The sequence below is a fragment of the Nannobrachium achirus genome, assembly GCF_963921795.1.
Source record: "Nannobrachium achirus genome assembly, chromosome: 20".
NCBI classification, from domain to species: Eukaryota; Metazoa; Chordata; class Actinopteri; order Myctophiformes; family Myctophidae; genus Nannobrachium; species Nannobrachium achirus.
In genome coordinates, this window is record NC_137827.1 from 28,343,080 (window position 1) to 28,367,632 (window position 24,553).

Sequence of the window (24,553 nt, forward strand, 5' to 3'; positions counted from 1 at the left end):
ACTAAGAGTTGAGGCATTACATTTTGTATAACATGGTTCTATTGTGAACGCCTCGCGACGCGAGGCGTTGTGAGCATGTAGATCTGCTATTTTCACAATTACTGCCTCTAATATTTGACAATTTGGCCATTGTTTGATTTGTCATTTTAGAGGTATTAAAAAGTCCTCAAATTGTCACTTTAGAAATGTGCAGATACACTTAAACTTTAAGCTAATCATCTGGGGACCCCACAAAATAATTTGAGGACCCCCCTGGGGGTCCCGACCCACAGGTTGAGAACCCCTGGTCTAGCACAGTGGTTCTCAACCTTTTCAGACCGTGACCCCCCCAAAATAATCATGCTTTAACTGACGAGCAATAAGAGTTGAGGCATTACATATTGTATAACACAGTTCTATTGCGAAAATAGCAGATCTACAAACAACGCCTCGCAGCGGCGTTGTGAGCATGCAGATCAGCCATTTTCACAATTTCTGGCTAATGTTTAATTTGTCATTTTAGTATTAAAGAGTCCTTAAATTGTCACTTTAGAAATGTGCATATACCTTCTATACGCTAAACTTCATGGTGGTTTGTTTACTGATGAGTGAGAAAACAACGTTGCACATTAATTATGTTTAATCATCCCCAAATAATTTGGGGACTCACAGGTTGAGAACCACTGGTCTAGCAGTAGGACACAGGAGACAACACCCCCCCCCCCCCCCACACACACACACACACACACACACACACACACACACTTTCTGCCGTAGTTCTGTCCATTCTGACTGATAGTCAGAGAGGTCTGCATTTAACCCCACTTATTCTCAATGTTGAGCCAGGACGCCCCCCCACCCCTCTCTATCTCCTCTAACTGTCTCTGCCCCCTCCACCCTCCCTCCCACCCACCATACCCCCACCCGCCTGGCACACACACAGCTGCAACCGGTCCATTTAGTTAATTAAAGGCTCCATTTTGAGCCAGAGTCCGCTTGCAAAAAAAAACGCCTGCCAATCAATAGATCCCTGGCTTACTCTGAGGGAGGGAGGGATGGCGGGCAGTGTCGGGGCGGGCACTCTGGGACATGATTTGTAGCCCTGGCAGACGCGCCACGTCCCTCTCCATCCATCCCATCCGTCCGTACATCTGTCTGTCCTCTGTCTCATTTGGTGGTAACACCACCCCCCTTTTCCGCAATCTCCTCTTTTTAACCTTCTCCCTCTCAATTCTGATGTCGATCTACAGGTTGCATCTATTGATTTTCCCCCCATCTCTCTATCTCTCTGCTCTTCCTACCTACAGTACAGTGTATGAAACGGCTGTTCCTTCTATCTGCATGGAGTCAACAGCAGACTTAGAGAGACAGTGGCATATTTTGGTTTAGGTCCCCATCTGTAAGGGGAAGAGGGCAGCTGTGCAGTGAAATGGGGGGGGGGGGGGGGGGGGGGGTTGAGTAGTAGAAGAAGTCAGGGGTTCAGACAGAGCCCGCCAAAGTGTCACAGGGGATCTGAGCTCAGGGATTAGGAGAGGAGAGATGAGGAGGGCAGAAAGATGTGTTTCGGGGCGCTGGTGGGAGGGGGTGTGCATGACGATACGGGACTGTACCTATGTTTCCCAGGTTCTGTGTTCCCCATTTACCCCCACAAAGGTCCTATGTTCCACAGATTCTATGTTCCCCACTTACCCCCACAAAAAAGGGTTCTACACACTAAAAAATGTTGGGTTGTTTCATCAACCCAACCATTGAGTTATAAAATGTTTAATACATTCTGGGTTGTTTGTTGGGTTGTTTGGTTATTTTATGCAAACCCAACACTATTCTTTTAACCCAACCATGGTGTTATTAAATATTTGACCCATTATGGATTATTTATAGCAGAGGTCTTCAACGTTTTCAGGCCGGGGACCCCCAAACTGACCCCCTACCACCTTGTAGAGTGTGAGGGGGGGGGGGGGGGGGGTGTCGGGGCTACGACATATTTTTTATTTTAAACATGTACAAGTTACAGCGAGCAGGGTGGGCCGTACCACTACCATTTCTAAACATACTTATTAACTGAGAACCAATGTCAATAATATCAACAATCTGTCAATGGTAATCATGTGTTCAAGCTATTCAAAATAGATAGAATCATGATTTATTTTTTAACATAAATGTGAAAAACAACATTTTTTGAAATCTTATTATTATTATTATTATTTTTTTTACCAATAATTTCGTGGACCCCCTGTTGAAGCCCCCTGATTTATAGTACAAATAATTCCTCTGTTGGGTTCTTCTTATTATAACCATGATTATAACGAAGGTTACGTATGTAACCACGGTTATGTGAGCGATTGGATCACTCCAATATATGATAGTTCCTCCGCTAGGCGGAGCTACGAGCAGACTTACCGATGATTCCCGTGCATAAAGTACGGGAAGTGACGCGCGCGAGGCGGAGCCTCCGCATGCACTTTGCCCCGTGCGTCACTTCCTTCTTCCTCGTGCCCTTTCCGAGGCGCGATAGATCTCCGTAGCCAGATTGGAGTGATCCAATCGCTCACATAACCGTGGTTACATACGTAACCTTCGTTATGTAGCGCTATATTGGATCACTCCAATATATGATAGTACACTACCAGATCAGTCGGCGATCTATCAAAATAAATTAACAAAATAAAACTAGGAGCTCAAGCCCTCCCCGTGGGAGCGGCCCGCTCCAAGTCCAACTCACAAAGAGGTGCCCACTGTCTCCGCCGGAGCAGAGGCAACCTCCAGGACAGCTTGTTCCACACGATTCTCCGGAACCACATTGACCCGGTAGAACCTGGTGAATGTACCCGGCGATGCCCAACTGGCTGAGGCACAGATTTCAGACAGGGGAACCCCCTTAAGCTGTGCCCAAGAAGTGGCCACACGCCGAATGGAGTGTGCCACTACCGCGGACGGCATAGTCTGTCCAGCCAAGTTGTACGCACAGGCAATGGTGTCAACAAGCCAATGTGAGAGTCTTTGCTTCGAGAGCCCTTGACCCAGGACTCTATCTCCATAGCAGACAAAGAGCTGATCAGTCAGCCTGATCGCTCTTGTTCTCTCGATATAAGCATCCAAAGCCCTTACCGGGCATAGGACGTGCGGAGTATTACCCAAACCGTCCACACCCAAGAAAGCCGACAGGTGTAGCGGTCGGTTCACATGTTCTATAGACAGAACCTTTGGCAGAAAAGAGGGATTGGGTCGCAAGGTGACGCCTGACTTGTCAGGTCTCATCCTCAGACACTCCTCACTCACCGAGAGTGCGTGGAGCTCACCGACCCTCTTAGCGGAAGTGACTGCCAATAGAAACGCCACCTTCAAGGAAAGGTGATGGAGAGAAGCAGTCCCCAGGGGCTCAAAGGGAGGCTTCTCAAGCGCAGAGAGCACCAAACTAAGGTCCCAGATGGGAACCTGAAGGGCTCTCACTGGGTGGAGGCGTCGCACTCCCTTCATGAAGTCTAACACCAGTTCATTCTTACCCAGCCGTCTGTCAGAATGGCATGCAGCGATAGCGGCAACATACACCTTCAGTGTGTTGGCCGCCCTACCCTTATCTAGTAGCGACTGAAGAAACTGCACTACCACCTGCGTTTCACAGCGTTCAGGATCGGAGCCATAGGTCTCGCACCAAGTGCAGAACAAGCGCCACTTATCCCGATACGACGCAACGGTGGAGGGGGCTCTAGAACCTGCCAATGTACGCATAACCCCCTCCCCCAGTCCTAAACCTGACCACCTACGCCTCTCAGGGGCCAGGCCCATAGCTGGAGGTGATTGGGACGTGGATGCCAAAGGGTTCCCTGAGCCTGTGACAGCAGGTCGGGCCTCAGAGGCAACTTCCACGGCGTTCCCGAGACCAGAGACAGCAGCATGCTGAACCAAGGGCGTCTCGGCCACAATGGGGCTATCAGGAGCAACTGATGATCCCACTCCTTGACCCTGTCCAGCGTTGCCTGGATCAGAGGAAACGGGGGGAAAGCATAAAGCAACGTCAGAGGCCAGTCGTGAGACAGGGCGTCTAGGCCCAGAGGTCCCGGAGGACTCGTCAATGAGAACCACCTGGGGCAGTGAGCGTTCTCCCGGGAGGCAAACAAATCTACCTGTGCCCTCCCAAACCTGTCCCACAGCTGTTGCACGACCTGAGGGTGGAGACGCCAGTCCCCCTCTCGCGGTCCGTCTCTTGACAGCATGTCTGCCGCGGAGTTCAAGACTCCCGGGACATGCGCAGCCCGGAGAGACAGGAAGTGGGTATGAGCCCAAACCAAGAGCTCCTTCGTCATCTCGTGGAGATGACGGGACCTCAATCCCCCCTGATGGTTGATATAGGCCACAACCGTGGTGCTGTCCGACCGCACCAGAACGTGCCGACCGTCCAGGTAGGGTAGAAAACGCCGCAGAGCCAGGCACACAGCCCTGAACTCCAGAACGTTTATGTGCCGTCGAGACCATGGCGGATCCCAGCGGCCGCTGGCCGCCATGCCTCTGTACACCGCCCCCCAACCCATCGGAGAAGCATCTGTGCACACCAGTTCCCTGCGTGTCATCCTGCTGAGCGTAACTCCTGTCTCCAAGAAGGAGCGAGAACGCCACCGGGTTAGAGCTAGTACACACTTCCGCGTCACTGAAAGACGGCGGTGTCTGTGTCGCCGTGGATGCAGCTTGTGGGCGTTGAACCAACGCTGCAACGGCCGGAGATGAAGAAGACCTAAGGGGACCAACGACGAGGCCGATGTCAGCAGACCCAGCAGTCGTTGGCAACCCTTGACAGATACTGTACGGCCTAGCCGAAACCTGCGGATAAAGGCCATAATCTTGTCGACCCTCCTGCTGGGCAGACTCGCTTTCATAATTGACGAGTCTATAGTTATCCCTATGAAGACTACCCTCTGTGAAGGGGACAACCGACTCTTTTTCTCGTTCAGGACTAACCCCAACTCCTGTATATGTTTCAACAGGAAGCTGGTGTCCTTGGCAGCCTGCTCCCTGGTCTGAGCACAGACCAACCAGTCGTCCAGGTAGTTTAAAACCTGAATGCCTCGTGAAGACAGCGGTGCCAGAACCGCGTCCATGCATTTTGTGAATGTGCGTGGTGATAGTGAGAGACCGAAGGGAAGTACCTGATATTCGTAGGCCTCTCCTTCGAAGGCGAACCGGAGATATTTCCAGTGACACCGATGGATGGGCACATGGAAATATGCATCCTTTAGATCCAGCGTGGTGAACCATAGCCCCTGGGACATGGCTTGCAGCACTCGAGCCGGGGACAGCATCTTGAATGTCAGGTCCTTCAAGCAGCGATTGAACATGCGCAGGTCCAGAACGGGACGGTAACCACCGTCCTTCTTTGGAACGATGAAGTACCTGGAGTAGAACCCATCCAGCTGTTCTGAAGGCTCTAACTTCCTGATCGCTCTTTTGGCGATAAGAGAGGTGATCTCCAGCCGGAGAACCACCCGTTTTGCAGGATCGGACACAGTAGTTATTCGCATGCCCCTGAAGGGCGGCGGCCGACAACGGAATTGGAGTTTGTACCCCCTTAGGACTGTGTCCAACACCCAAGGGGACCCCACACGCTCCTCCCAGTTTGCCCTTTGGGCCTGGGAGAAGCGCCCGAAGTCGGCCGCTTGGCAGTCAGGTAGACTGCCCGCGGCCGGGGTTCTTCCCTGAGGATTGACCCCGTCCGGCAGAGGGGCCTCCACGCCCCTTATGCCCTTTGTAGTGTTTCTTCCCCCGTCCTTGGCCCCCTTGCCACTGCCCCTGGGGCTGGGCTTGGAACTTGGGCTGGGCCTGGTGGGGCTGCTGATAGACAGGACCAAGGCGCTGCTGCATGTGAGCAGAGAGCCCTTGGTTCGGATGTGACCACTGCCTCTTGGGGGCAGGCTTTGAACGTGTGTCACCTGCGAACTTCTTTAGGATATCCCTGTCCCTGCGCAGACTCTCTGTCTGACGTAGTATGTCATCCACCCCTCTGCCAAAGGTAATACCCGGCGTGAAGGGGAGCTCACAGAAAGACTTCTTTACATGGTCAGGAAGTTCCTTTGACTGGTTCGCCCAGATATGGCGGCGCGACGCCACCACTGAGGCCACTGCCTGGCCGTTGGCTCGCACCAACTCCGACTGCAGAAGGCCGAGCAGCCTGGACACCTCCACTGCTTCGTCCGTCCGGTCCTGGGTGCCACCTTGGAGCGTAGGGATCAATTGCGCCAGGTAGGAGCCCAGCAGCATGGCTGCATTATTAAGGCGAGCCATGATAGTGACGACACCAAAGGTGCTGCCAAGAAGCTGGTCACTGGTTTTGTCAAGACCAGGTCGTAGCTGAGGGCCCTTGCTACCTATGATCTCAGCATCATTGAGGAAGGTAGCTGCCACTACGTGATCCATAGCAGGGTATGCAGCAATCCCCATGGAGTCCTGGTCAGCCATGTGTGTCCATGGAGCTGTCTCCCTGGAGGGGCGGAAGCGCTTCCGAGAGGCAGCCGTGACCTGCATCCTCGCCCAGCTCTCGCGGAATGCAACCGCGAACTGGGGACACATAGGGATCTGTACTTTGTCGCCTTCGGGATCCGACAATTCAAGGCTCAGAGAAGCCGCTATCCTCTCCAGGAGGAGGCGCAGAGCCTCAGATGCTGACGGCGGCTCATCTGAGCCAGCAGAGCCAGCATGAGAGGGGGCCACTGAACCAGCAACAGAAGGCTCGTCCTGGTAACCAGATGTGCTCTCCTCAAAATCCATCTCATCTGGGGCGTGAATGGAGAGAACATCCTCCTCATCGCCACAGTCCAGAAAGTCCACTTCTTGGCGTAGGTTTTGTGCTTTACGCTCAAGCGTGTCTAGCTCATCGCTTTTACGGCGTTTGGAAGGCGGAGCCCCCAAAGCAGCCGAAGGCGTTCCCCGGTGGGTACGTCGCGTGCGATGCCGGGAACCCCCACCCCCTTGGGGAATCTGCCAAAAGTCCACCTTACCCGGAGGTGACTGGTGACGCCGCACCGTCCCGGAAGGAGGCAGGCAGCCGTCATCTGGTGGGGACATATTTTCCACAGCCTCTAACCGGGCTGCGCACAACCTTTCTCCAAGCAGGTAGCAGGCCTGGCAGCGCATGGGATCTGTTACTGCCACACGTGCATGGTCCACCCCCAGACAGCAAATACAGACACGGTGCCCATCCCCGACGGGCATCGGTCCTTTGCATGAGGCACAGCTAAAAGCCATACTGCAATTAGACACACCGCTCAGTAGCCCTTGGCTCTAACGGGCGATCTATAGGACAGACAGAATATATATATATATATATAAATATAATATATATACTGCAATACATACAAACCCAATCACACACTGTTTATTAGCCCTTGGCTTTATACAGGGTGATGTAGAACAGGACTAATATGTATATATGTATATAATATAAAAATATCTATACTATATATAAACAAGCTGTGTATAAACCCAATCACACACTGTTTATTAGCCCTTGGCTTTATACAGGGTGAACCTAATATCTATATATGTATCTAAATAAATAAAAATACTATATATAAACAAGATGGGTATAACCTAATCACACACCGTTTATTAGCCCTTGGCTTTATACGGGGTGATATAGGACAGGACAAAAAATATATACTTTCAATGTGTGTGTGCTTGGTGACTGAAGGGAACAGTAGACTGAGTCAATCTCAAGTCGTGCTTGTGAAAAGTAAAGTACTGCAAACTACTGAGTAAGTTCAGCTGTGTGCTTTGTGTACTGTGTGTCCTGCAGATTTTGTCGACTTTACTCGCCTTGCCCGTTAAGAGTTAACTCAAAACAGCTGCTCACCCTGGAGCGCGAGTGATAGACGGAGGAGAGAACGCAACTTAGCGTCACGTTTCCCCTTGGGAGGCAAAGCAATTAGCGGCCCAGCCAGCTAGTTAGCTTCCTCCACTACCGTCTAGGGAAGGCGCCGTTCCCAAACTAATACCGGGAGGGACCGGTAAACAAAAGACAGACAAAAGACAACTAGTCAAATAAGGGCAACCCTCTTAGCGCCGCGATGCGAGACGACTGACTCGCACCGCCGTAACACGGTGAATGGGACTCTTGTTTTTAGCCTTAGCTTAACAAAACAGAGACAAACCCCTTGTCGAAAGAGGCACAGCAGCCAATCCGAAAGGGGCGACAAGGGAGGCAAACTCAACGGAGGGGCCAGCCAGCAAGCCAGCTAGCTACTCCTTGCGAGATATAGCTTCCCACGGTAAACACAGAGCTCTTACCAAAAGCGTCCACTCTCTATAGCCGCCGAGGAAAGACAAGAGGAAGAAGGAAGTGACGCACGGGGCAAAGTGCATGCGGAGGCTCCGCCTCGCGCGCGTCACTTCCCGTACTTTATGCACGGGAATCATCGGTAAGGCGCTCTACAGACGGACAGCGGTTGCCGCCGGGGCTCCCGCTTGGATCTGCGAGGACCGCGCCGCGGTGATACACAAACACACTCGCTCTTTGAGTAAACGCTGCGCGGTATTTCACAAAGATGAACACAATCCATCTCTCACCGCCCGCGTACGCATGCACAAACGAGCACGCTCGCGGGGATTTTCACGGGACTGCGCCCGCTCGCCTCGCCGCCTCTAAACTTCGCTGCGCGGACGAAATAGCCGCCCGCCTCTCATTGAAAATGAATTACTAGCAGGCGGTGACCGCGTACCGTCTGGAATCCCCTTAAGTCTGCTCGTAGCTCCGCCTAGCGGAGGAACTATCATATATTGGAGTGATCCAATATAGCGCTACATAACTCTATGGTTGGGTTGGGGGTGGTTCCGTGAACCCTGCTTTTGAAGGAATGACGTCACTGCGTATACTGACGTGCTTGCGTCACTGAATTTCAAAGCCTGCGAGTAACTGTCCACAACAACAACATCCAGAGGAGAAGAGAAAACTTATCGTCGCCGAGGCACATTAAATTAAAAGGTTTGTGCACACTTTTATACCTTCATAGCGACGTCATATTGTCTGTGATCAGGAAGTCTATTTCCACGTTATTTTATCGAGGCTTGTTTGTTGTTGTTGTTCTGTGTAACATGCTGTGTTGCTAGCGTGGACCAGAGCTAACGTTACCACGGGCAGTAGTAATCCAACGTTAAATATGTTGGCTAAACATGATTCGACTGCAGTCTGTTCGGCATGTTTATGCAGTAAAATGTCCTTATAGCAGCATTTTCGCCGCTCAGTTCATTTTGTTGAGTATGATACAGAGAAGCCTGTTAGCCCAGTGGCTACCAAACTTTAGCTCAAGACCCAAAGAGATTAGAATTGACTGGGACCCAAACGAGCGAAAACAATAGATCTACAAGCTCACAACCGCGTCGTGAATTGACTGGGACCCAAACTAGTGGAAACAACAGATCTACAAGCTCACAACGCGTCACTTTGTGCAGAGTTGAGAGCTTGTAGATCGGCTATTTTCACTACTCCTTAAACATTTTGTTTTCTGTTTCATGGAATGTCTTCATGTATTCATAACATTATGTACTACTTGGTAGACATAGCAATTAAACACAATGCAGGTAACACATGTAAGGGACCTATTAGAAATGTGTCACGACCCACAAATGGGTCCTGACTCCTGACCCACAGCTTGGGAAACTGTGTTAGCCGTTGTAGCTTGTTAGCCACCGAAACTACAACATAACAATGTATGGCTGATGTCTCGTTTTACATTTGATTAAAAAAATGCAGATGTTTATACAATAGCCTATTGGTTGATGCTGTGTTTTCTCATGTGTGGTCTGTGGTGTAGATGCAGCCGCAACCTTTTTTGCAAGAACCATTGGTAGCCCATACGTCAAAACAGAAAAGTGCTATCTGATTGTATTAAACGTCATTAAACTCACCATCATTGCTGCTACATGGAAGGCTTGAATTATCCCCTTTGTATCTGCAAAGTGTTTTAGTTTGATAAAAATCCAGCATAGAGATGTTAAGTTATTTTTTACACTAAATTCCGTGCATGTGCTAAGAGGTAGTTGAGAAGCACCCAATTTGTACCACCTGTTCCTAAATTTTACATGCAGGGGGACAATGCTGGAGTGCTAAATATAAAGTATAGTTTACAGTTTACAGTTTAGGCATTTAGCAGACGCTTTTAATCCAAAGCGACTTACAATACGCAGATCAAATATCACAATAATAAACAAATGTCAGTAGCCTCATCATGTGAATACATTAATGTTTACTTACTTTCATGAATATTTTAGTTTGAATGTTCTTTCAGTGGAAAAGGTTGGGTTTGGACAAAACAAAAACGCCAACATCACACAGCTGATGTCACAGACGGTAGAACAGAATGGTCAATACAAGGAGATACATGCGTGTGTCGTGTTTGATACCATGCAGGTGCAATTTTTAGTTGCAGTCTTTATACTGTGGTGTGACACATGTTTTTAGCAGTACTTAAAATCTATTTTGACTCTGCTGGTAATTTAGTTTTTCTGTGTTTACACTTTACAGTCCTACCTCCGAAACCAAAACAGCCCTGGCAATCTCTTTGATCCAGACATTTCCTAGCTTGAGAGACGACTCAAGTAGCGGCATTGTGAGTACCGCCGGTATATTAACATTTTAGAGGAATTGATGCTAAAATAATCTATTGAACAGTGGACACAATATAACTCCTCTCCCATCACCAGAGTTCTGAGCTGTTTGATCCCCGGTGTTGTCAGACAGACGGACAGACAAAACCTGTTCAAGCCACATCTGGTGGCCACCCTGTCAAAATTTGCCTCAAGTCTTTTCATTTCTTGACAGGGAGTCTGGTACACGAAAGGAGTACCAAGCCCTCCACAGGGTTTCTGGAAGAGAGGCTTCGTAACTGCAGGAAGAAGATGAGATCCAAGAGCAGGCCACGGGGCACACCACGAAGACGGCCACAAAACCAGGAAGCTGGAGCCTGAAGGACACTCATACCAGGTAATAGTTTCAACTGAATAATTTGTTGAAGCAATAAAGCCACATAATTTAGTGATTGGTAATATCCTCATGTGTACATTTGATATATAGATTCTGAGATAACAGACGAAAGAGCCATACAGCTCAAAGAATGGCTGAGAAACAATGTACAGCCCCTCAGCCAAGTGGAACAGCACATGCTCGACACAGCAGTGTACAGGTCAGTAGAAACGCACTGAGGACACTAGCTGCAGCACTCGTCCAACGCCATTTTCCTCTGTATTTGCCTCATGGTACTCTTATCACAAAGTCATTCAAATCTAAACTAGAACTACACTTCAGGTGCCAACTTTCACCGTGTGTTCTGCTTGCACACAAGCAGAGCGTGCCCAGGTGGGCTCACCACTGGTGATGGCAGTGACATCACCAGGAATGCTGGTCCCTCATTGTCTGTTAATGATGACATTGCCAGAAATGCTGGTCCCTGATTGGGTTACAGGCTTAAACACTCACAGCTACTATCTACATATGCAGCCGAACACATAGCCCCTCTCAGGACCCCAAAATCACCTCTTTTTATATTTTGACTTTTTATATTTTGTAGATTGGCTCTCTCTGATACGCAGCGCTACCACTGTCTGGTCTCGGATGAATACAGCGTCGTTCAGATGTTGTTGAGATGCTTTAAAGATACCCAGAACTGCACTAGGAGAGCGCGGAAACGTGTGCGAAGCGCCGCAAATCGGCGATGCCGTTAGGTATCATTAATTTATCTGTGAAAATTTAGTTGCTTTTTCCAAACTGTATCTTGCTTCCTTATTACGTCACATGTCCCGCCTCCCCACGGCGTCTTTTGGCTAGCTGGTAGTGTCAGCCTGTCTCGGATAGATCAGAGGCAGGAACGTAGCCAACCACACCGCGGGGAGGCGGGACATGGAAGCGAGATACAGTTTGGAAAAAAGCTACTAAATTTTCACAGATAAATTAATGATACCTAACGGCATCGCCGATTTTCGGCGCTTCGCACACGTTTCCACGCTCTCCTAGTGCAGTTCTGGGTATCTTTAAAGAATCTCAACAACATCTGAGCGACACTGTATTCGTCCGAGACCAGACAGTGGTAGCGCTGCGTATCAGAGGGAGCCAATCTACAAGCAAGGAACTGTATTTACCAATATAAAATATCAAAATATAAAAAAGGTAAATACAGGAACGAAAGGAGCTACCGAACACAGTACTTGCTCGCTCTGCTGGCTTGGGTGAGAAGGCTCAAAATGTGGAACATCTATCACCAGCCATCAATAAAGTGCAACTCGTTAGCCTCCCTCAAAACTGCCATAAAAGGACACCAGTCTTACATTTTTTGTCTTATCCTTTTAACATTCTTGTTCAGTTGTACTGTTTTACTTACTGTAATTAATCGGAACCTGCGGCAGTGGCTCAGGAGGTAAGAGGCACCAGAAGGTTCCCTGTTCGATCCTGGGCTCCTCAGAGTTTCTGTGGAAGTGTCCTTGAGCAAGACACTGAACCCTAATCACTTATGATGAGCATGTTGGTGCCTTGTGTGGTTTCCTCTGCCATCGGTCAGTATATGTGAAAGTGCCTTGGATAAAGGCACTATATAAATTCCCCATTCTTTTTGTTTCATCAAACAGGGCCATGTGTATAAGGGAGAACAGGTGGGACATCCAAGAGATCCTGAAAGAATTCCCACATCTTACCACTCCGGGCATGGTAAGTTGTGAAGGAGTATACATTTACATATGAGGCTGCATTGTTTATGATTATTATTTATCAGTATGTTAGCTGCCACATTGAATTATTTTTTTTCTCATATTTTTAGATTGCAAGACTTCTCGGTCTTGGATGGAGAGGCTGCGCCCAAACTTTTTGAGACCTGGCTGCCGCTCTTCACCAATAAGATCTTACACCTGGCAAGACGGGAGAGGAAGTTAACCTCTTCAGTTGATGGATTAACACCTGGTAATACATTATTATAGTTGTTGTTGTACATCAGACTATGTAAATGTTTCAACCCTAACCCTTTTTTACTACTAAATGACAAAATCACATAGCCTGACTGTTCATTTTACCATCTGAAAGCCCTTCCTACTGTAGCCATTGGGCATTGCCAAAGAGACAGTCTTCAGTGATTGGTTCACCCCCTGATTAATCGCAATAGTTGCAAAGCAGATGATTGTAATGCAACTAGGGGGGGCCAATACACAATATTAGCGTTAATCGTGATAAACACTCATGAAAATCGTATTGTGGAGATTTCATTTATCGTGATATCGTCCTCAGTCATGCACTGGGATCAAGTCACCTTTTATTTGACGAGCTGCATATCTGGTATCGTATAATATAGTACTTGATAGTCTTTTGTTCACTTTCTATCAAATGTCTTTGCCAATAAATAGCCGATCTACAAGCTCACAACACGTTGTGAGCTTGTAGATCTGCTATTTTTTAGCAAATGTTCCACCCCAGGATAATGTTTTTTGATTATCACGATAATATCGTAAATTGCAATTTATTTTGTCACAGTAACCATGATATGACATTTTTATATCGTCCCATCCCTACATGCAACCCTTATCTGTGGTATTATGTGTCTGGCTTACTAACCAGATTTTATTTATTCCTGGAATTGTATTTACCGCTTTAATAGCGAGATAGACGCGATCGTTGTTATGATTGATTTGGGCTGGTGCCAGTCTACAAATCAGATATGCCATTCCACATATTGATACCTAATTTTCTTCCTACAGTTTGTTTGGGGGAACTGGCTCTGAGTCAGCTACCAGCGCTGCTTCCGCCAACAGTATACAAAGTTGGGCGAAAAGTAGTTCACCATACAGTCGAGGAATCCAGCATGGCCTTCATCGACCATAAGCCTGTAAGTCCCCCTGCATTGGTTTGAAGTTGAACCCAGCATCCATATGATATTCATGGGTCGGTATTATCAAAAAACGGCAGATCTACAAGCTCACAATGCTTTGCATGTGACATGTGTGTGTCGAGCTGGTAGATCGCCTATTTTTGGTGAAAAGAGATTAGGTGTAGATGGAAAATGGTAGTCCAAATGCAGATCCAACCCAGGTCCAGGCCTAACCTATAGAATAGGGCTAAATCAGAAATTAGCCTACAAAACAAATATGTTGCTACATACTGTACATGTACTGTAAGCCCCTCCCAAACAGCAAAATGTGTTCCCGGCCTGAATGGGTTAAGATGAGAACATCATGCTTGACCGCCTGTTATAGAATAATTCAGAAAATGTATTTAGTAACTATCAGTAAACACTGTAACTTGCTTACTCTTTGCTTTTCAACAATCATTTACTGGTTGATTTATCTTGTTTTTTTGTTTTGCTTTGTTTTTCCTTTCTCAGCCTGCAACAAACTTGGTGGGGTACCTCGAGGAAGCGCGGGTATCAAGGCCATACCCCCATGTCCTGTCACTGGGGAATGACATCCGCCACACATCCCAGGCTTTCGTCAGGAGGCTTTAGAGCAGAATACCCTGCTTTGGACTGTCGATGTCTGTTTTAAGGACTACTACATTTTTGGTGTCGAATACCCTAAGCAGTGTGCTCCGGTTTGGGAATTACTACAAAATGCAGTCTATGAGATGGGCGGAGAAGAATCGAAGCCTGTCAAGTTTCTGCGTGCTTCAATACTTGCTTGCAAGTAAGTAGAGACTGTGGACTTGTGGACTTAAAACTTCTGCTGCTCATTCTTTTTTTCCCCCCTCCATTGTCAAGTTTCTGCGTGCTTCAATACTTGCTTGCAAGTAAGTAGAGACTGTGGACTTGTGGACTGAAAACCTCTGCTGCTCATGATTTTTTTCCCCCTCCAGTGTTGTTCATTGGCTCTGACAACACGGTTTGGGTCTATATTCGTTATTTTTTATTTTTTTGTCAAGTGGATTGAAGTGTATCATCCAACAAACAGAATACAGTATTAATGCAGTACTCCCTTAACCAATGATAAGTCAGCATGTATTGTCTCATCATGACTTGAGGCCTCTTATAAAGTATCTCTCCTAGCCATGTGTAAACACATTTTTGGACACTGCTTCTACACATTTTGACCTAAAATCACGCTGTGACCTGAAGGTCGCTTATCTCCCGATTAGGGGGTCTTACTTGTTTATAGTGTGGTTGTTTACTATTGATGCAGTAGCCTATAGTTCTTTTAAGGTTTTAAAAGTTTTGTTGCAAATTACAAGTTGTATATTGTTTTTAATTGTTGGAGAAATAGTTTGCACTATTGTTACTTCATTGATATTGATTGAAAATAAATACTTTTCTAAGATAACAACATTTTAAAATGGTTTATTCCATATTATATTATTTTCTTGACCAAGTATAGGATTTAAAAGGGTTTGTAATTTAACAATATATGGGTATTCTATTGCAGTTAATATGAACCAGCATTTGGATGGAATATTTAATAAATGTGTGTAGTTAAAATAACCCAGAATTGTAGTTAATTTGGGCACAACATTAACCTTTCATTGGGTAGAATTGATCCAGGGCTGTAATTAATTTGACCCAGCATTTGGGTTAAATGTGTGCACAATAGTTAACCAAATCATTGGGTAGAATCGACCCAGGGCTGTAATACATTTGACCCAGCTATTGGATTAAATAATGTAACCCATCTGTTGGGTTAAAATTATCAACCCATTTTGTTGGGTCAAATTAACTACTGTTGGGTTGGTCCACTATTGATCCCCGTGTTGGGTTAAAAAATAACTCAAGTTGGGTTGTTGGTAACCCAACATTTTTTAGTGTGTATGTTCCCTGCTCAACTTAAAAAAGGTTCTATGTTCCCCAGCCAACTTAAAAAGGTTCTATGTTCCCCACTCATCCGAAAATGCAGCAAACATTCATTTCAAATTATTAATAACAACTCAAAACACACAATAATGGGGAGAAATTACAAATACTAGTGGGACAGGGGACATTAGGGACATCTGGACACCATACTTTTGTTATGACTGGGCATCTGGACGAGTGGGCACCTTTTTTTGACGGGGAACATATAGTAGATCCTTTTTTTATTTGAGCGGGGAACATAGACGGAAGGGTGGGTGGGGAACATAGAACCTTTTTGGGGGGGAAGTGGGGAACATAGAACCTGGGGAACATTGAACCTTTTTGGGGGGGAAGTGGGTAACATAGAACCTGGGGAACATAGAACCTGGGGAAGATAGGGAGGACCACGACGAAACACTGCGCAGCATTCCAAGGACAGGTTTTTCTGTGTTTCCGTGTTTGCAGCCGCATCCAAACACGTAAATATTAGGCGGGTTGCTTCAAGGAAAGACAGGAAGTGGTCGACTGCCCGTCACAGTGCCCGAATTGCACAAACAAGCCGCATGTGTGTGTGTGTGTGTGTGTGTGTGTGTGTGTGTGTGTGTGTGTGTGTGTGTGTGTGTGTGTGTGTGCATGCGTGCGTGGCCGCGTGTGTACATGTGTGCATGCGTGCGTATGTGTAGGCGGAGCGGCTCAGGGATAAACACAAAGGCTTGTTATTGTCGGGAATAGGGATCACAAGATTTACTTTTCAAGAGATTTACTTTGCTCTGAATCAGAGCATAAACCAAAAAGACTGGCTGCTTGGTCTGTAACAATGACGGCAGCTATGATAAAAAAGAATCACACATCGCTCTGCACTTCAAGGCCCCTCGGGGACAAAGGCATCCACATCTATCCTCATAGTTTTGAAACAAAGACACACCCCCCCCCCCCCCCCCCCCCTCCACCACCTTGCTATTGCAGTCGGAAGACCCAGGGGCTAAAGGAAGATCCTCCAAGCTTCACATTAGGGATGGGATGATATGAACATTTGTGTATTTTTTGGCAAAGACATTTCATAGAGAGTGAAAAAAAGACTAGCAAGTACGTATATTATAAGTACCTTTTACCAATTATAGAGGGTTTAAGTGGTACTGGATATGCAGCTCGGCAAATAAAAGGTGAATTGATCCCAGTGTGTGACGGAGGACGATATCACGATAAATTAAATCTCCACAATACGATTATCGTGATTGTTTTCCTTGCTATTGCAGTCGGAAAGGCCCAAGGGCTAAAGGAAGATCCCCCTAGCTTCACATGGCGTCTGTCTGTTATGAATAATAGCTGAGGGCGGCGGAGCAGTTAGCCTGTAGATGAGGTCTCACTGCTTGAGTCTCTACTTACGACCGAAGGAGGGCAAGCGACTCGTAGGGCCTGCGTACCGGCGGCCTCGCAGTGGGCCTCCGACGCTCCTACTGCCCCGGGGCGACATTTTCAGGGATTCCCCGTCTCCACCTGCCTGCCTCCCCCTATCTCCTGCTTTTCCTACTCTCATCTCTTTTTCCTTCTTTTTGCGTGAAAACACCCCGCTCAACACACACGTGTACACACACACACACACACACACACACACACTAGGGATGGGATGATAAGTGATATTATCGTTTATCATGATAAAAAACAAACTCATGATAATCGTACCGCCGAGGTTTAATTGTCTCCACCAGCCGAAGGCTGAGGGAGAGTATGTTTTCCCCTCCGTCCGTCCGTCCGTCCGTCCGTCCGTGCGTCCGTCCGTCCGTCCGTCCGTGCGTGCGTGCGTCCGTGCGTCCTCGCAGTTTGTGAGCAGCTAATCTCAGTCACCGTTGGCCCGATCGCTGCCAAACTGAGCACACACACTGGATGCTAATTCAGAACCTCTGCCCCACATTTTTTACATCAGCCTCATGGTGGCGCTATAACAGGCCGATTTGTGTGGCCTGGTGGAGACCTGTGCTCGGAAGAGCACTGCTTCTAGTTCATCATGATTTGGTCCTCCATCATGCACTGGGATCAATTCACCTTTTATTTGCCGAGCTGCATATCCGGTACCACTTAAACCCTCCATAATTGGTAAAAGGTTCTTATAATATACATACTTGATACAATCTTTTTTTCACTCTATCAAATGTCTTTGCCAAAAAATAGCCGATCGAGCTTGTAGGTCTGCTATTTTTTGGCATATGTTTCGCCCCAGGATAATGGAATTTTCACGATAATATCGTAAATCGCGATTTATTTTGTCACAATAACCGTGATATGAAATTTTCATATCGTCCCATCCCTAACACACACACACACACACACACACCTCTCTATAATATAAACTCCCTTCTTCTTCTTCTTCCCAGAGGACGCCCGGGGGGCCTTGTTCATATTCCCAACCTCTTATTGTGTTTCATCTCCTTCCTTATGACACAGAACTGTCCCCCTGGAGAGCTCGTGTACCCTCAGCCAGGGAGCCATAGAGAACGCATGGTTAACCCCATTTTGCTCCGTCTATTCAAAGCGTTCTTCTCCACAAAAGCTTCGGCAGCCCAGAGAAGTCATCGGCGTGGAGCTGAAGAGCCTGTATCCATTCAACACATTCGGAAGAAGAAGAGAAGGATATTTCTATCTTTTTTTCCCCTCTGAAAAGGTGAGTTTCTGCAGCAATAGATACAGCGCGCAGCTTATCGTCGTTGTCGGGTGGAAACCTTGTATGTCCAAAACCGTTCGTTTTGAAATTATCATCTAAAACATGATGTAAACTAGTGAAAACAGCCGATCTACAAGCGCACAACGCCTCGCAGTGCGAGGCGTTATGTGCTTGTAGATCTGCTGTTTTCACTACTTTTGCGCGATACGAGGTTTCCGCGCGACAGTGATGTTATGAAATGATGGAAAAGCCTGTTCACTGAGCTCGGGAAAAACTGTAGCTGCTGTTGACTGATTTATTAACATTTCTGAATGGAACCACAGGTGGGGGTGACAATAGTGCAATTTTAGGGTCCTTGCCAGTCATTCAACAACATAACACATGCGGTTTAAATGCAATAAACGAATCGCTGTAACAAAGCCATAAAAAAATCCAAAACACCCTCCTCCGGGTGCTGCTCGCGCTCGTGCACATTTCCGCTCACACACGTGTCTCGTGCATTTCCCCGGTAAACAAAATGAGAAATTGAAAAAAGGGGGGAAGACTATAAGGCCTCTGAATTGATTCCAAAGCAAAATGATATACGTACCATACGTGCCATGTAATATAGCTGTCAAAGGAGACTAGGGTTATCTGCCATAAGGTATGACACATAGAAATGTAAATGGACAGATGGGGGGAGGGAGAAAAAAAACCTAGGGAGAAGCAGGGGCGTCACTATAGGGGGAAAGTGGGACTGAGTTGCTATAGGGCCCAAGGTGGAGGGGCCTTAATTATTTTATACTTTAGCTATTGAAAAATAGCAGATATATAAGCTCACAGCGCGGCACTGAGTGCCACGCTGCGAGCTTGTAGATCTGCTATTTTTGAAAAGTCGTGAAAAGGTGCAAATAATCTTTGAATAACTTTGTAACTCAAATTTTGCTTCTGGGGGGTCCCTGCAACTAAATATTTTGAGATGGAGGTCCGTGGCCAAATGCACATCATTTTGGGGGTCCTTCACATGAAAAAGTTTGAGCACCACTGACATAGGAACATAGGTTTTTCAAAAAAAAAACTTCAAAGACTTGCACAAATTTTCTATTTTTCAATTTCAGTTAAAGCACAAAATACCGCAGTGATGAAAAAGTTTGAGCACCACTGACATAGGAACATATGCTTTTCAAAAAAACCTTCAAAGACTTGCACAAATTTTCTATTTTTCAATTTCAGTTAAAGCACAAAATACCGCAGTGAATCCTTGTACCCAGGGCCCAGAATTTGGTGTGACGCCCCTGGGGAGGAGGAGAATAAACCTCTTCTCTCTGGAATAACCTCATCCCCCCACTCCTCCACTCCCACTCCCTTCCTTGCCCTGTGTGTCTGTCTGTCTCCCTCTCTTTCACTATCTCTTTCACTCTGTCTTCCCTCAGCACACGCTCCTTCGTTTTCCCGGTCACCCCGGCCCCCTCGTTCACCCCCCTTGCCCCCCCCCCCTCCCCCCCTCTCTCGCTCGGCGCGTAATTCAATCATCCCAAGGAGATGGATATCCGTCCCCTAGGAGCGCTTACGCTCTCCATTTCCTAAAGCGCTTGATCAGATTAATTGATTGCCCCCCCCCCCCCTCCCCGCCGTTCAACCCCCACAGCCCCCTCCCTCCCTCCCCGTCTCCTCCCCGAGCGTGAGGCGAGGCTGGTGGTGGCGGAGGAGGCGACGGAGGAGGGGGAGCTGGAATCAGGTTTGCATTGATATTTCTTTTTTTTATAAAAAGCCGGTTCCCCCCCCCCCCCTCTCTCTGCCCCCGGACAGGACCCCATAAAAGGACAAAAGGGAATAGATAGAGTACATGAGCCGGCGGAGGGAACAGTGGGGGTAGAGGGGGGCGGTGTCTGGAGGGGGGGAGGGGCTTTATAAAGAGGACAAAACACTGACCTTAAAGCGTACAGGAGGTGCGACGCGCAGCAACACAAGATATGGAAACATGATAAAGTAGATAAGCGATCGATGTAATGAAATAAACAGGAGCGTTTAGGAGCGTGCATGCGTGTGTGCGTGTGTGCGTGCACGGCTGCACATACTGTATGCACGTCCAAGTGTCTGCACGCCACGTGGCTGCAGGGCCGCATGAGAACAGCGAAGGGGAGGGGGTGGGTGGTGTGCGGGGGGTCGGGGGCAGTGGTGTAAAGTAACTAAGTACATTTACTTAAGTACTGTACTTAAGTACAATTTTGAGGTATTTGTACTTTACTTGAGTATTTCCAATTTCCAAAACGTTTACTTCTACTCCTCTACATCTTGGATTCAAATATTGTACTTTTACTCCACTATGTTTATTTGAACACTTTAGTTACTAGTTACTTTGCAGGTGTAAATTATAATATTATAAAACCCACATTAAAGCTATACTGTGTAAGATGCTCAACTAGTGGTCAGTAGCCCTATAGCAAACCGCGGTCGCGTTCGCGTCTTTCGCCCGTTTTTCGTACCTTCATACCCCCGCGTCTGCCTCCACAACGCCGAGAGCTATCTTTAGAGGGGTCCCTGGTTCCTGTGCGTTCAGGCATTCCGGAGAAACGGACTACTTCACCCTGCCTGGTAGGCGAGATTACCTTTTGAGTAAAGAGACACACGGGCGACTACAAATATGGCGACCCCACTTCAAGATGCGCTGTGATTGGCCGGTAGTGTACCATGTGTGCATGATCGGCGATGTGATTGGGCAACGTATACACAACGTATACAGATGATGCAGATTACGTCATTTTGGCGCGAAATCCGGTCCACGGCCAGGATCATAGAAAACATATAAAGAGAAGGCTTCAGAAGCTGAAAATAACGGAGTGGGTGTTCTAAAACTTTAGCGATTTAACAGTTAGGACAATTTTAAGATTTGTTTTATAAAAAAAGTTACATGGTACAACTTTAACACACTTTAGCCCTATTTTATACCTTGGCTATTTGAAAATAGCCGATCTACAAGCTCACAATGCGTCGCATCGCAAGTACATTTTGAATTCTGGACTTTTACTTGTAAGGGTGCCCACACACCAAAATACCTAGAGTGGAATCCGCCAATGCATTTCAATGAGAATGGAGCGTTTTTTTGCCAGTAGAGGATTTCTGCAAAAAAAAGCTCCATTCTCATTGAAATGCATTGTATTTTGGTGTGAGGGCACCCTAACAGAGTACATCTATAGTGCAGTATTGATACTTTTACTTAAGTACAACATGTGAGTACCTTTTCCACCTCTGGCCGCATGAGAAGAGCAAAGGGGAGGGGGTGGGTGGTGTGCGGGGGGTCGGGGGTGGAGTCAACCCCAACAGGCCAGACAGGGAAGACAGGGAGACCTCAGCTCATCCATTATAACTGAGAGCCAAGTGACAGCCATGTCTCCTGATTGCAGTGTCCCTATGGAGCTAGCTCTCTCTGTCTCTCTCTCCCTCTCCCTCTCCCTCTCTCTCTCTCTCTCCCTCTCTCTCTCTCTCTCTCTCTCTCTCTCTCTCTATCTCCCTCCCCTCATGGGGCTGGGGAGTGCAGCAGTTCCAGTCCTTTGGCTCCTACATTGTGGTAGGAGCCAAATACACACAGATGCATACTGTATCTATGTACACGCACTCACACACGCACGCACGCACACACATATACAAAATATACAGGCACCTCTCCTCTCTTATCTATCTGCAGCACATGTTTCTCATACGTGTAGAGCTTTTACCTGCGTGAGCCACATTACAGTCGAGCCTTTTACCTCTGGAGAGCCAAATTACTTCTTGGATGCAACCTTCCCTCTTTCAACTCGCCCTTGACATTTGGTTACCTAGCATTTCTGCCGCCGCATGTGTAGACTTAACACACGTGTACAGTCAGTGCACACACGCATGCATGCATGCATGCACGTACGCGCACACATGCAAGCATTCACACATAAATATATAAACAAACGCATTAACATAGCTGCTTGTCGGTCAGGTATATATTTTCTTTTTAAATAATATTTAACACACAAGCACAGCATCTATTCTAACGCATGATATTTTGAGATTCGTAAGAATGTAAAGCGCGTTGTAAATAACATTTATTATTATTATTATTATATGCTCTCAACAAATAATGTTTGGGAGGGTTGTGGCTGCTTTCAAGCTAATATTACGTTAAGTATACATAATATTTAAAGTCCTCAGTGTTAATTTAACTCTGAGAGTATACAAATGGACCCAAATGCACCCATAATGGTGCAGATGAAACTTAGTAGTAGTACAGACCTCAGCTGATGAAGGTAGTAAGAAAATGTTGCTACTCTTCCTCCCAGTGGAGAAAAAAGGAGGAAATAAAGTAAACTGAATGAAAATTCATTATCTGGGTTTAATGGTTTAATGCCCACACAACTCAAACAAATAGAGGCTGATTAGGTTCAGCTGCTCCATAAACAACACTGCATCGTACTCTCAGTATCCAAATAGGGCTGTTTCCAAACACACATACACACACTGAAAGTACCGATATTGATCCAAATTCACTTCCAACCCTGTTCCCCCAGAATCATAATTATTGCTAACAAAAAATATTGATAGAGGAAGGGGACTCTGGGTAATATCTCCGCAGCAGATCATGCCAAATTGGTTAACGTTCTCTCTCTCGACTATTAGGTATGGGGCAGCCTATAGTCCAGTAGTATATGGATGTGAGAGGGGTGCTGTTTAAGATATGAGGGGGATGACTCAATGACAGTCCAAAGCCAAGCGTTGCTGTTCGCTGCTGCTCCCTGCTGCACGGAGGGGGGATGACTAGAGAGGAGGAAGAAGTTGTTTTCTCCCAATTTAGTCTTTATGTCATGTTTTCTAGACTTTAATCGGGAGGACGGAAAGCAAACTTTACTCCTTCTGTACCACTCAAGTGCACGAAACATAGCGCTTCTGAGTTTTACAGGTGTGTTTTTCATTCAAATATGTTGGTTGTTTACGTATCTCATGGTCAGTTTGAGGAGTGTAATTATTTCTTGAGTGCTATTTGCATCATGTGGAGCTTCCAAGAGATGGTGGGTTGAACTCCTCACACGTGATGTCTCTCTCTCTCTCTTTCTCCCTCTCTCTAACTTTCTTCCGTTCTTTCTCATTCTTCTAACAGGCCGCGCTCTCAGGCTGAGATTGATCCTGAGCTGCTGTCTTGAACCTGTGCCCTGAGGGCAGCTCAGTGCAAACACACACAACACAACAGCCTTCTCCCCATGCACACTCCAATCACGGTTACACTCTCCTCTCCACATAACACACACACACATGTACATACGCACGCACGCACGCACGCGCACACACACTCAGTCTGGACTGATTTACAAGTACAGAGGCTCGGAAGAGACTGATTATAACAACAAGAAATGCTTTTCGAAACAGGTGTGCATGCTACTTTATAAGACAAACCAGCATTGAACTATAGCAGCTTCAAACAAACATCAGGAACCCAAATGCCCATGGAGTGATTTGTTCACGTGGGGAGCTGACTCACAGAGTCACAGAGCGAGAGCAATAAAGTCATCTGTCTGGGAGAATTATAAAAATCATATACAGTATGTATGTATGGCACGATACAAAACAAAAGGAAAAAATCAATAAGCATAACGGCTGCATTAAATATGACAGCAACAATTTCACACAGCACATTTCATTTACAGAATGGCTTTCAGGAGAGGGCACAAAAGAAAGTCATTATTTCTTTGTTTTCTTTTCCTGCGAAAGCAAAGGTTCATTTGAGCGTTTTGCATTAATAATACATATGGAAGACAGATGCCTTCAACATGTTTTCACCTGGAGAAAGACAGTTAACTAAACAGGAAAGCTCACTTGCTCTGCTGACACTCTCTCGCTCTCTCTCTCTCTCTCTCTCTCACTTTGAAGAATGGAAAGGGGAAGAAAAGGGCATATTTGCTTTGATTCATTTATCCTCGGCTAGGATGTATAAATGTCATTAAGCGTTGGTCGGTGCACGCTGGCTGGGAAATTATGGAGGAGCCGGCAGTGTGGTGGGAGAGCAGTCATAAAGAAACATGGTGATTAGAAGAGGAGAAATCCCACACAGCACATCAGATGAGGCCTAACAGCTCTGTAGAGACTTGCATGTTCTAAACAACTGTGTGTTTTAACATGCAAACAAACACACACACACACACAC

At 46.8% G+C, this 24,553-nt stretch overlaps 1 protein-coding gene and 1 long non-coding RNA gene across 2 annotated transcripts in view; one reads left to right on the forward strand and one right to left on the reverse strand.

Annotated features, from left to right (window-relative positions):
• The window catches only part of pacrg (PARK2 co-regulated), a gene marked incomplete at both ends in the record, with an annotated part of 117,349 nt that overhangs the window by 56,545 nt on the left and 36,251 nt on the right, over positions 1 to 24,553 (reverse strand). The window lies entirely within an intron of this gene.
• LOC308305552 lies at positions 8,874 to 14,942 on the forward strand. The gene is made up of 8 exons (XR_013963118.1): positions 8,874 to 8,947; positions 10,487 to 10,571; positions 10,784 to 10,945; positions 11,036 to 11,144; positions 12,580 to 12,658; positions 12,768 to 12,907; positions 13,696 to 13,823; positions 14,319 to 14,942. It is a non-coding gene; the product is annotated as an uncharacterized lncRNA (long non-coding RNA).